Here is a 12891-nt window from a genome sequence, read left to right as displayed (position 1 = left end):
GACACTGAAAGAAATGATGGCTAGAAACTTCCCAAATTTGGTGAAAGAGGTAAACCTACAGATTCAAGAAGCTGAGTGAACCCTAAACAGGCTCAACTCCCAAATCCATCACCAGGTACATCATGATCAAATTTCTCGAAACCAAAGACAAAAACAATTATGTTAAAAATCCAGAGAGGAATGCTGCATTACTGATGGGGAAAAACAATTTGAGTGACAGCAGACTTCTCATGAGAAATGTAGAGGCCAGAAAGAAGGGGCACATTTTCAAGTGCTGAAGGAAAAAGGATTGTCAAACAATTCTGTATCCACCAAAATACCCTTCAGAATGAAGGCAAAACATTCTTAGGTCAAGGAAAACTAAGAGTTTTTCACCAGAACACCTGCTTTAAAATAATTGCTAAAGGAAGTTCTTCAAACAAAGAAAATGGTGACAAGGAAACTGGAAGATCAGGAATGAAGAGAGAATGGCTGGAGGGGAGCCACAATAGAGTGTCCTCTTCTGCTTTTTAAAAAAAGTTGTTTGCATGCACCCCAGTGTTCACAGCAGCACTATTTACAATAGCCAAGACATGGAAACAACCCAAATGTCCCATCAACAGATGGCTGGATAAAGAAGGTGTGGTGTATTTATACAATGGAATACTACTCAGCCATAAAAAAGAATAAAATAATACCATTTTGCAGCAACATGGATGGACCTGGAGATCATCATTTTAAGTTAAGTAAGCCAGAAAGGGAAAGAAAAATACCATATATCGCTTATATGTGGAATCTAAAAGGCACAAATGAACTTATCAACAAAACAGAAACAGACTCACAGACAGAGAGCAAACTTACGGTTACCAGGGGTTAAAGGGGGAGGGAAGGGATAAATTGGGAATTCAAAAATTGCACCTGTTGGGGAGTGATGGAAATGTTAGCTGTCTTGATTGTGGTGGTGGTTTCATGGGTGTATACATCTATCACAATTCATTAAAGTGTACATTTGGAATATGTGTAGTTTACTGTACAGGAATCACACCACAGTAAAAGTGTTTTTAAAAGTTGTTTGACCGTCTAAAGCAAAAAATCTAACATTGTCTGATGATGTTCTCAAAGTATGTAGAAGAAGTATTTAAGAAACTGTATTACAAAGGGTGGGAGGACAGAGGGCATGACCATAAAGTTTCTGATTCCTCTTGAAATGGTAAAATATTGATCCTTCTAGACTGTGGTAAGTTAAGTACCTGCTGTGTATTGTAATCCGTAGAGCAACCACTAATAAAAACAAAGATGCAGTAAAAAAATACTATAGATAAAACAAAATGGAGTATTATAAAACGTTCAGGTGACCCACGGGAAGGTACAAAATAGAAAACAGAAACAAAAACCAAAGGGAGCAAGAAGAAAGCAAGTCGTAAAGCGGCAGACTTAAATCTTGATACACCAAGAACTCCATTACATGTGAACAGTCCAGAGACCAGACAAAGGTGGTCAGAACGGAATTTTAAAAAATGACCCAACAATCATGCAGTCTTTGAGAAAACCACTTTGGATATTATGCTATAATTAGGTTAAAAGTAAAAGGGTTAAAAAGATGAATCATTCTGATGATCAGAAGAAATCTTGTGTGGCTCTGTAAGTATCAGGCAAAGTAGACTTAAGAGCAAAGAAAATTACCAAGGACACAGAGAGGGTGTTACCTAATGATAAAGGGGAGACAACCATCATAAATGCATCCGCAGTCTCAAAACATGCGAAGTAAAACTGCTGAAAGGAGAAATCAGATGAATCCACCCTTGTAGCTGGGATGGCCACACTCCTAGGCAATGGACAGGACTACTGGACATGTAAGAGCTGACCGCCACCAGCCAACAGGGCCAACTTGACTTTTACAGGATGTTCCCCCCGAACAGCAGAAAACATTTGTTTTTGAGACCGCATGGCACATTCACCCAGTGAGGCAGCGAAGCCTTAAGCCTGATCCAGCACCTTGGCTGAAGCAGCGGGGTGTTCCTGGAGAGGAGCACACAGCCGGGCAGTCAGAGGGCTCTCCAGGTACATGGCACCTGGGGGTGTCCGCTGGGTGCCAGGCCGGCTCTAGGAGACAGCTGGGCCACGCCAGCACCCCACGCCTGTATGCACTGGCCCTGCCCCCGTGGACACACTCAGCTCTCCACCTTTCCCCGCAAGTACCCCGACCCCCACGGCCTACCGCCCTCTGCCTGCTGCCGCCCCGCGGGGCTCATCACCCTCCCACACCTGCCTTCCTATTCCAGCAGGTTCTGTAAGGTGCAGTGCGGGTGCGGGGATGCACCGCGAGCCTCTTCTGTGGGCCTCCGGGGCCTGGCCCTCGGCTTCCCAACACAGCGCGATGCGGGCAGAGGGGACGAGGGAGAGGGCCCCACAGCAAGTGTTCAAGAAGGGATTCTGGATGCACGAGTTGGGGGGAGGTTTGCCGCGAAGCTCCCACGCTGAGCAAGGCCCACCCGCCCCCCAGAGGAGGTGTCATGCCCCATGACTGCCACCAGATGGCAGGGGAGCCATGTGCTCGCGGCCAGTGGACGGACTAGCCCGCAGGACACGGGGACCTGGAGTGCAGACAGGCAGCCCAGCGTGCTTGCCCCCAGAACGTAAGGGTGCACCTGTCTTCGGGCACAGAGCCCGAGTGAGCACTTGTGGCCTGCTCAGTGCAGAACTCAGCGTGCCGTTGGCACCTGCAAGCCCTTGGTGAAGTATCCCTCCATTGCTGTAGGGCTTTCACACGCGATGTTTCCTGTCTGAGCCAGAGTGAGGGCCATACCTGCTTCTCTGGTGGCTTAGGACAGACACCAGAGGGCCGAGCTGACGAGCATGGACAAGCATGCGGCAGGTCAGGACTGTGCCAGGTGCTCCAGGGCAGGAGCTGCCTCCAGCTCAGAACACGGGGACAGAGCTCAGAGTCCCCAAGCTGTCAGGCAGTGCTCTTCTGTGGCTTCCTGCCTGCCTCCACCTGGGGAAAGTGGGAGGCCAACGCCTGAAACTCCTCACATGCTGTTTTTAGTCCCAATGAGCAAAAACGCACTGTTAGCTGGATCTGACGACTGGTGTGAGGTCACTCATGTCCTAGATGGGTGTGCTTCCCTGGACTCTGCTGGGGCTCAGAGCTGCGAGCAGGTGGCACGGCTGCCATGTGCCCTTCCTGGACTCGAATGTCAGACATGGTCTCAGGTCCCCACAGATCCCCATGAAATTTTTAATTTGTTTGTTTCATTTTAACAATGGTCTAAAAATGAAGACTTAAATATAAGACATGACACCATAAAACTTCTAGAAGAGGACACAGGCAAAACATTCTCTGACACAAATCGTAGCAGTGTTCTTAGATCGGTCTCCCAAGGCAAAAGAACGGAAAACAGAAATAAACTAAGGGGACCTAATTAAACATAAGCTTTTGCAAATCAAAGGAAACCATAAACAGAATGAGAAGACAACCTACAGAATGGGAGAAAATATTTGCAAACGATGTGCCTGACAAGGGCGTAATTTCCAAAATACACAAACAGCTCATACAACTCGATATAAAACGAACAAACAAATCAAAACAATGAAGAAATGGACAGAAGACCTAAATAGACATTTCTCCAAAGAAGACATACAGATGACCAACAGGCACATGAAAAGATGCTCAACATAGCTAATTATTAGAGAAATGCAAATCAAAGCTACAATGATAAAACAGCCATCATCAAAAAGTCTACAAACAATAATGCTGGAGAGAGTGTGGAGAAAAGGGAGCCTTCTGCACTGTGGGTGGGAATGTAAATTGGTCCAGCCACTATGGAGGGCAGTATGTAGATTCCTTAAAAAGCTAAAAATAGACTTACAATATTATCCAGCAATCCCACTCCTGGGCATGTATCTGGAGAAAACTAATTCAAAAAGATACATCCACTCCAGTATTCATAGTGGCAGTATTTACAACAGCCAAGACATGGAAACAACCTAAGTGTCTATCAACAGATGACTGGATAAAGAAGTTGTGGTATATCCATGCAATGGAATATTACTCAGCCATAAAAAGAATTAAATCTTGCCATTTACAACATGGATGGACCTAGGGATTATCATACTAAGTGAAGTGATTCAGACAGAAAGACAAATATTATATGATATCATTTGTATGTAGAATCTAAAAAGTGATACAAATGAAGTTATTTACAAAACAGAAACAGACTCACAGACATAGGAAACAAACTTACAGTCATCAAAGGGGAAGGGATAAATTAGGGACATGGAATTAACAGATACCTGCTACTACATATAAAATAGATAAACAACAAGGATTTACTATATAGCACAGGGAGCCATATTCAGTATCTTGTATCTTGTAATAACCTATAATGGAAAAGGATCTGAAATGACTGAAAGGATCTATATGACTGAACCACTTTGCTGTACACTTGAAACTAATACAATACTGTAAATCAACTATACTTCAATTTTTTTAATTTAAAAATTATTTTTAAAGAAGTTCGTAACAGCCAAGAAGGAAACACCTCAAAAACACCTTTCTATTACTAAACCCAATCTCAGTGATTTTGGTGTCTCTTTAACTCTAGTAATATTTATTCAGTTAAGGTCTGCTTTGATTTACACCACCTTTTGTTTGGTTTATATTTACCAGGTATGTCTTTTTCCATTCTTTTACTTTTAGCCTTTCCTTATATTTAAATGGTTTTGTTTGAAAACAGCATATAGTTGTTTTATTTTTAAGTCTAGCCTGACAGTCTTTGCCTTTTCCTTGGGGAGTTTTGTCCACTTACACTTAATTTAATGTAAAATGTAGTCAGGTTTAAGCCTATCATATTGCTGTTTGGTTTTCATTTGTCCTGTTTGTTCCTTTATCCCTTCTTTCTTGCCTTTTTAAAAAAATTGAGTATTTTTTCCATTTTTTTCTCCATTAGCAACCCATACATTCTGAGAGTCTAGGACCATATTCTCTTCTAAAGGAAAATTAGAGCACACGGCCTGACGCGTCTCCAGGCTCTCCCTGTGGCTGCAGCAGGCTTTGAGTAGCTGCGCTCTGCCCTGCGGATCTACTTGGGAGAGCTGTCTGAGGAGACCTCGGAGTTGGGGGCAAGCGGTGGGTGGGTGGAGCAGCTGGAGTCATGGAGGAGCCAGGGCAGAACCAGGGTGAGCTGCAGTGTCCACAGGGGACAAGGACTCTCAGGACAAGGGGAGGCCAGGCTGAGACGTGTCCCCACAGAGCTGTTGGACGCCGTCTGGCTGCGTCTGCCTTCCTGCCTCAGCCCCTCCACTGGGTGAGGTGATTCTTGAGCTTGTGTCCTGAGCCAAGTCCATCCAGCTGGTGGGCCATGAAATGGCAGACAGGGTGGGCAAGCCACTCCTGTCCCTCCTCCTCGTCCTTGTCGCTCTCCTCCCCTTCAACTGCAGGTTGAAAATTTCACAGGTTACCAGGAAAACAACCACAGAGCCGTTTACCCAGGAGTCTGGGGGCCCCTGGGGTCGGGGAGCACAAGGAAACACTTACAGCACATTCCGTGCGTCTGTCTGGGTTCTAGGGGCATTGCCAGTATTGGTTACCGTCCAAGAGAATAGACGTGTTGTTAGTCTTTATCCCATTTCACAGAGGCAGTGGAGGGGCTAGGAGCTGCCCAAGGGAGAGCTGAGGCGGGATCTGGGCAGTTAAACCCCGTGGCCTCAAACCAGCTTCTTCCCACGGTGGCCACATGGCAGAGAGGGTTCTCCCCAGCACCCCTCCCAGACGCCCCTCCTTGGAGGCCCTGCTGTGTTTGCCTGAGTCTTTGCAATATGGGCTGTGATTTGTGTGTAATGGACAAAGTGAGCTGAGAGGTGAGCTGGACACCATCCAGCGTGAGGCTGGATTGATGTAAATACGCACGGTCAGCACTGACAGAGGGTCAGCCCCACTAGAGGTAGTGCCTGCTTCTCTTTGGTCTTTTTTGCTGTGAAACTGGGGAAGCTGACACGGTTTCTGACTTGTGTGTTAAATATCCTACTGGATTTTCCGTGAAGCTCTGAGACTCCGGGCCGGAGCAGTTTAGCTGTGTGGGTGCACTCAGCCGGGAGTGTGTAGACCCCACCCCACTCACCAGGCTCCGTGGGCACTTTGCCCGCGCCTACCCCTCCCCGTGGGGCACTGTGGGTCCCGGAGGCTGAGGCTCAGAAGACGCCCTGATTTGTGCTGCCCTGTCTTCCGTTGCAAGCTCACCTCGAGACCTCACATACCTTCTGAGAATTCAACCACAGTTAGCAGGATTAACAGCATGAGAGAGTCTTTTACTTCAGGAAGCCTGACAGCTGGGAAGACAGATCAGGCTTGGATCCTGTGGTGGTGTTTGGGTTTCCCGTTGTCAGAATTATGCAGTTGGCTCTTGAGGCTGTTTGCAAGTCAGACTGGCATAATTGGATAAACTATCTCAAGAGAAAACCATGCAGTGTGGCCCTCTCTGCCGAACAGCACCCACATCAAGGGTCGGCAGCCTGAGTGAGGTGGTGGCGCGAGCCCCACGCTCAGCAGACACGCCTGACCTACCTGTCACCAGCGTGTCGCCTGGAATGTCCTCTATGATGCACTTTTCCTCTCGTTCCCCCACGTGGAAGTAAAAGGCTTCCGTGGAAAGCAGGAAACAAAAACTTAGAAGAAACGTTAACACTGGCATCTCTGTGGCTGCAGCCACTCCTGGTGGTGCTTTGTCAGCCGTGGATCCGTTGCAGGTGACCCTGCTCCTGGTGTCTGGTTTCCTTGGGTAACCTTGTACATTGATTTCTGTGAGAAGTGACATGTGGCAGCCGCACTTGGACAGGTGACCACAGCCAGCCCCAGGGAACAAGATAAAGAGACATCTGAACCTGGGGCCTGGCCAAGCAGGGCTACATCAGAGCTCCTCCAGCTCTGTTACTTGGAAGGACTTGGAAGTGTTCTCATGGATTGCAGGGCCACATGAGGCCAGGGGACCAGTGCCAGAGGCCACCATGAAGCCCCACACCTGGCAGGTGCCCAGCAGTGGCCCGAGCTGTGCTGTCATGACCAAAATGAAATGGCCGTTTTCTGGTTGTCTCCACTGCTGGGCAGGAGGTAGGGGAGGAGAAAGTGGAGGTCATGGGGGTGGGGAAAGAGCAGGTATGCGCCTTTCGGGGGGTAGGGTGGGGCTGGGATGAAGGCATCTGGGGCTCGGAGGAGGCGCAAGCCCGCGTCTGATGGAGTCCTCACCCTGGGCGCCTCTCGGAGGCTGTTTTCTCCGTAAAAAACAGAAAGGAGTTAAAGTTGCTCGGTGTGAGGTATTAGCTTATTTTAGCTCTGGCACCCAGTGTTTCCTTTTTAAATGTTTTATTTTGAAATATTTATAGACTCACCAAAAGTTGCAAAACTAGTATAGAGAGGTCCCGTGTACCCACCGCCAGCGCCCCACAGTGGTAACGTCTGACACGACCAAGGTGCCGCCAGCTCGGTGGGGAGCCCGGAGGCACGATGAGCCAGACTGCGACCGTACGTGGGTGTCACCAGCTCTGCACACACTCGTTTTTTTAAAATGTGAGTGTACTGTCAAAAAGTGCTTCAACAAGTAATCACGAACACTCTTGAACAGGCAGGAAAACAGGCCAAGACGCGGCGTCACTTCTGGATAAAGAGATTAGCGCCCTGTGGCCAGGTGGTTCCGCGGAGCTGCTCTTCAGCTAGGAGACGGGACGGGCGACCCAGGGCGGGCATCCACAAGCGGGCAAGAAGTGGTGGTCCCTGCCTCGCAGCACATGGCAGGGCTGGAGGAGCCTGTGGCACCACGTCCTCAGTGCACAGCGGCACTCAGAGGGGGCGCCCTCGGTCGGCTTTTCTGCACCGGCTGGTCTGCTGCTGGGTGCACCCGGGCCAGGCCGTGGCGCCCAGCCCACGGTCTCCGCGTGTGACCTGCATTCAGCCACCCAGCCCAGGAGCCCACCTCCTTGCCCTCAGGGACCTGGCTCCCTGGGGGTTCAGTCTTTCCCTGCCTGTTGGCTGGTGCCCCCACCCCTGTCTCCCTCCCTGACCACCAGTCTGTCTGGGCTGCTATGACAAAATGCCATAGACTGCATCGTTTGTAATCAGCAGACACTTATTTCTCATGGCTCTGGAGGCTGCAGGTCTGAGATCAGCATGCCAGCACAGTTGGGTTCTGCTTCAGGGCTGCAGCAAGGCTGTGTCCTCACTTGGCAGGTGACTGAAGGGGTGAGGGAGCTGGTGGGGTCACTTCTGTGAGGGCACTGGCCCCACACCTCACTCATCACCTCCCAAAGGCCCACCTCCTAGTACCATCACACTGGGCGTTAGGACTCCAGCCTGCAAATTTAGCTAGGGACACACTTAGACCACAGCGACTACCAATGCTTTCCTGGTGAGAAGGGCCACAGCGGTGTTTACAGTCGAGACGTCAGGGCTGATTCCGGGCTCACCTTCTCTGCCGCTGACCTTCGGTGTGACCTTGGACAAGCTCTCGAACTGCTCTCTGCCGTGGTTTCCCCCTCTGTAAAGCTAGGATAACTCTAGGACCCCGTTTATAGGGTTGTTGTAAAGATCAGATGATACACGTGCAGAGAGTCAGAAACACTTGACCCGGGCACACGGAACGTTTCAGAAATGGTTGCTGCTACCGTGTTACAAACTGACATCCTGATGGTCTGGCCCGATGAGGTGTCTTCACTTCATCTCCATGCGCTTCCACAGAACCTTTCCCTGTGGACATCTTTTAGTACACAAAACCAGAGAGTTCTGTGATGAGCCCCAATTCTGTTCATTTAACTGCCACACACACCAGACTTGCACTTTTCCTGGAGTATTTTAAAGCAAATTCCAGGCCAGAGGTCATTTTCACTCAGTTTTCCACGTGCATCTCTAACTAGTAAGGTCTTTACAAAACAATGTATCCGTCATGCCATTATGACGCCTACAAAAAGTAGTAATTCCTTACGATCGTTTCAGCCAGTTCATGGTCAAGTGCCCCTGACGATCTGAAACGGTCTTCTTACAGCTTCTTCGCTTAACTCGGCACCTGCTGGTTATGTCTCATGAGTCTCTCATGCTGGGGGGCCCCTGCCCCCCACCCAGCCTTTGCCTCCCAGGGGGTCGTTGGAGAAAGGTTACTTGCTCAGAGTGACCGGTATCCCGGTTGTAGGTGGGAGTGTCCCAGGCGTTGCTGGACCCAGGACCTGCCCACGAGCCCCCCAGGGTCCTTGGCAACGTGCAGGCATGTGGGTTCTGGGCCAGGCTGCCCATGGCCCGGCTCTGCGTGGCGAGGCTTGGTGCCTCCTTGTTTCCCACAGGCTGGTGTGTCTTGGGCCCAGACCTGGAGTGGGAGTGGCGGGCTCAGGCTCCCTGTTGCCTCACAGCAGAGGTCGAGACCTGCTTTGAGGGTGGGCCCTGGGTGAGCTCAGTGCTGCCCACTTGGGTACCCGGGTCTGGCTCCTGCTCAGCCGTTACCCGGTGGCTTTAACACCCAGTCAAGCTCTGTCCCTCCATCCATTATTTCCTCAGTGGGGGCTGTAAGGAAAGCGTTCCCTGTGACTGCACGGTTGCCCTGAAGTACCGTCTGTGTAGAAAGGGCAGGCGGCATGCTTGATTCTTCCCCTGCGATGATCAATTCTCAAAGTAACACCCCGCTGCCTTAGTAGCCTCCTGTGGTAGCCAGGGGGCCTTCGTCAGTGTGTCCTGATGACACTAGGTGTTTTGTTTTTCTGGGAATGTCTTAACTCCCCCCTCACCTTTGAAAGGCAGTTCTACCAGACTAGATTCTTGGTTGATGGAGGTTTCCTTCGGACACCTTTAATACACTGGCGCTCTGGCCCTTAAGGTCTCTGCTGAGAAGTGCAGTGAGTCTGTCAAGGGTCCCTTGGATGTGACAGTCGCTGCTTTGGCTGTTTTTCAAAGTTCTCTCTTTGCCTTTGTCTTTGTTCTTTAGGGTTTTTTTGGTGGGGGGAGAAGGTAATTAGGTTTATTTTTAGAGGAGGTACTGGGGATTGAACCAGGACCTCATGCATGCTAAGCACGCGCTCTGCCCCTGAGCTGTACCCTCCCCCTCTTTGTCTTTGTCTTCAGAAGTTTGATTATAATGTGTCTTCTTTGGGGTCTCTTTGAACTCATTTTACTTGGAATTCAGTGAGCTTCTTGGATGTTTATACTGATGTCTTTCATCAAATTTCAAATGTTTTCAGCCATCATTTCTTCAAATATTCTCTGCCTTTTTCTTTCTCTTTGCCTTCTGGGACTCCCACAATGTGTATGTTGGTTCACTTGGCGGTGTCCCACAAGGCCCTTAGGCTCTGTTCATTTTTCTTCAATCTTTTTCCTTTCTGGTCTTCAAACTCTATAAATTCCATTGTCTTATCTTAAATTCACTGATTCTCCTACCTGCTGAAAATCTGCCTTTGAATTCTTCTAGTGGATTTTAAATTTCATTTATTATGCCTTTCAGCTCCAGAATTTCTTTTTGGTTTCTTTTTGGGGGTTTCGTCTCTTTATTGGTTTTTCTGTTTTGTTCACACATCCTTTTCTTGATTTTCTCCACATCTTCCTTTAGTTCTTTGAACATCTTTGAAGCAGTCATTTTAAAGTCTTTGTCTCCAGTGTACTTGCCATTAGATCTTTTTCAAGAATGGTTTCTGTGATTTGTTTTTCCTTTGCATAGTCCATTCTTTCCTGTTTATTTGTGTGCCTTGTGATTTTGTTGTCGCTACTGAACATGAACATTTGGGTCTGGTAGCACGGTAACTCTGGGCACCAGGCGACCTCCTTCTCTGAGGTTTCCTGTTTTGTGTTGTCATTGCTGTTGTGGATAGCTGTCGGCTGTCTCTGTCTGAGGAGCAGCCTGAGGTGTAGACATAAGGTTTTCATTTCTGAGGTTTTCCCTCAGCATGTGTTGTCGCTTTGTAATTTTCCCTGTATATGCAGTTTTCTTTTTTTAATGCCCTTGTCTTTAATGTTTGGTTCCCAAAAGTGAGAAAAGGTGGAAAATAAAAGGGTGGTCACCTGGAGGACACCAGCTGGGGGGAGGGGCTTGCAACAGCAGGGGAGGTGCTCCTGCCTCCTTGTTTCTTTGTTACTAGAAGCAGCAGTCAGTGATCAGAGCACAGATCCCCAGCATTTGGAGAACAGGCTCTTTTTTGCCACCCTGGCTCCCACCAGCTGTGTTCAGGCTGCTCCAGAAATGGATGTATTGCCTCCTGGCCTCCTGCCTCCTGGCTGGGGGTAGGGGTGGGTAGCTGCTACTGTGCTAAGAGCCAAAATTGACCAAAATTAACGCAATTTACCATTCCAGGCTTCTGCAAACCAGAGTCACAAGCCATCAACAGACTCCAGAGTTCCCAAATGGCTACATCAGAGGATTCTGCCCCTGCAGTTGATGTCCTGGTGGGAGACAGAGTCTCACCTCTCACCTCCTACTCCACCATCTGCCCCTTGTCCTGTGGCTCTTGTGCTCTTTGTACAGAGTGACACTAATTCTTTAATATGAAAGCCTGGTATAAAGAGTGTTTTTCTGTTGGGCTGTCATTGCCTCTGAGCTTTCTCAGGGGACAGAGATAGGGGATGCGTCTGTGCTGAGGCAGGTCTTCTAGAAGTCCTTCCAGTGTGGTTCTCTTGCTAGTAAAGTCTCTCAGTTGTTAATTTGAAAATGTATGAAAGCCGTCATTCTTGACAGAAGGGGTTGAGCTCACAAGTCTGGGCAGCCAGTTTGTTTCTCTCAACATGTTAAAAGTTTTGCTGGACTGCCTTCTGATCCTCTGCTGCTGCCGAGAGGCTGTGCACCCCAGACGCTCCTTTACAGGTGGCCTGCTCTCTTCCTCTGGGTCCTTGGAAGGACTTCGCTGTGTTTGGTCCTCGGCAGTTTCGTGTGATGTGCATGGACCTGACTGCTTTCGGTCAGGTGTCCTGTATGGGGTACACTGTGCTTTCTGTTTCCAGAGATACCTTTTTATTTTAGCCAGTTCTGTAGCTTTTGTACTGCTTTCTCTTTAAATATTATCTCTACCCCACATCCCTGTTGTATCCTTCATAGTGTCTGATTTAAAACATTTTGTGACTTCTTGTTTTATATTCCATATCATTTTGAATACTTCCGTATCTCTGCCTCTTTGTGCTGCATCCTGGGTGATGTGTCTTCCAGTTCACAAAGTCTTTCTCCAGCTGTGCCTGGATTAGCTCTTCAACCCACTGACCGAGGCCCTGCCATTCTACACCATTTTTCCTTTCCTAATCTATCTATTTGTTTCTAATTATTCCTTTCTGATTGGTCTTGTTTTTTACTTGTTCTGTATTTTATTTCTGACAATTTTGGTATCTGTGATCGTTGGTTTTTTTCCTGCTGACTTTCAATTACAGTGACTTGTTTTCTTATTTAATTGATGACTTTGTGTTGCAGTCACTGCTTGGTTTTGGTTGGTGGGAGGTGGGAAAGCTTTTCATAGACAGATAATGTTTCTGCTCTTCTCTTGTCCTAGGGCCACCACTGACCTTGAGGGCAGCACTTGGTGGGGGGTGGGCACCAGGTTGTCTTCCTGACTCTGCCCTGACCCAGGCTCAGCTGCAGCCCTCAGGTAACCCAGCCTTTCCCAGCTGCACACAAGCTTACTTAACTTGCCCCAACCCCACCTCCTCTTTCCTCCAAGCCCAGTTCAGTTTTTTGTTTGCTTATTTTTGGAAGTGAGAGGAGAAAGTGAGAGTTCCCCCCTACCTCTTATGAAAAGGGCTGTGTCTCAAGTGTTGTGTCCATCCAGCGTCTGGGGTCTGGGTGCTGTGGTGGTGGAAGAGCTCTCCTCAGAGTACGTGGGCAGACCCAGAGCCCAAGGCAGGCACCTGGGCTATGCCATCTAAATATGCTTTTTGTGGTTTCAGTGGAATCTGGGTGGAAATGAAGTTAG

The 12891-nt window shown here is 48.5% G+C and overlaps 1 long non-coding RNA gene across 1 annotated transcript in view; it reads left to right on the top strand.

Annotated features, from left to right (window-relative positions):
- The window catches only part of LOC116283597 (uncharacterized), a 31477-nt gene that overhangs the window by 17382 nt on the left and 1204 nt on the right, over nt 1–12891 (top strand). Inside the window, exon 2 of the long non-coding RNA XR_012063172.1 lies at nt 7357–7540. This is a non-coding gene — a long non-coding RNA (uncharacterized lncRNA). The remainder of the gene's footprint in view (nt 1–7356; nt 7541–12891) is intronic.

This window comes from Vicugna pacos, chromosome 2 (genome assembly GCF_048564905.1).
Source record: "Vicugna pacos chromosome 2, VicPac4, whole genome shotgun sequence".
NCBI classification, from domain to species: domain Eukaryota; kingdom Metazoa; phylum Chordata; class Mammalia; order Artiodactyla; family Camelidae; genus Vicugna; species Vicugna pacos.
The sequence above is the reverse complement of the archived record's forward strand: the minus strand, read 5'-3'. Positions and strand labels throughout refer to the sequence as shown.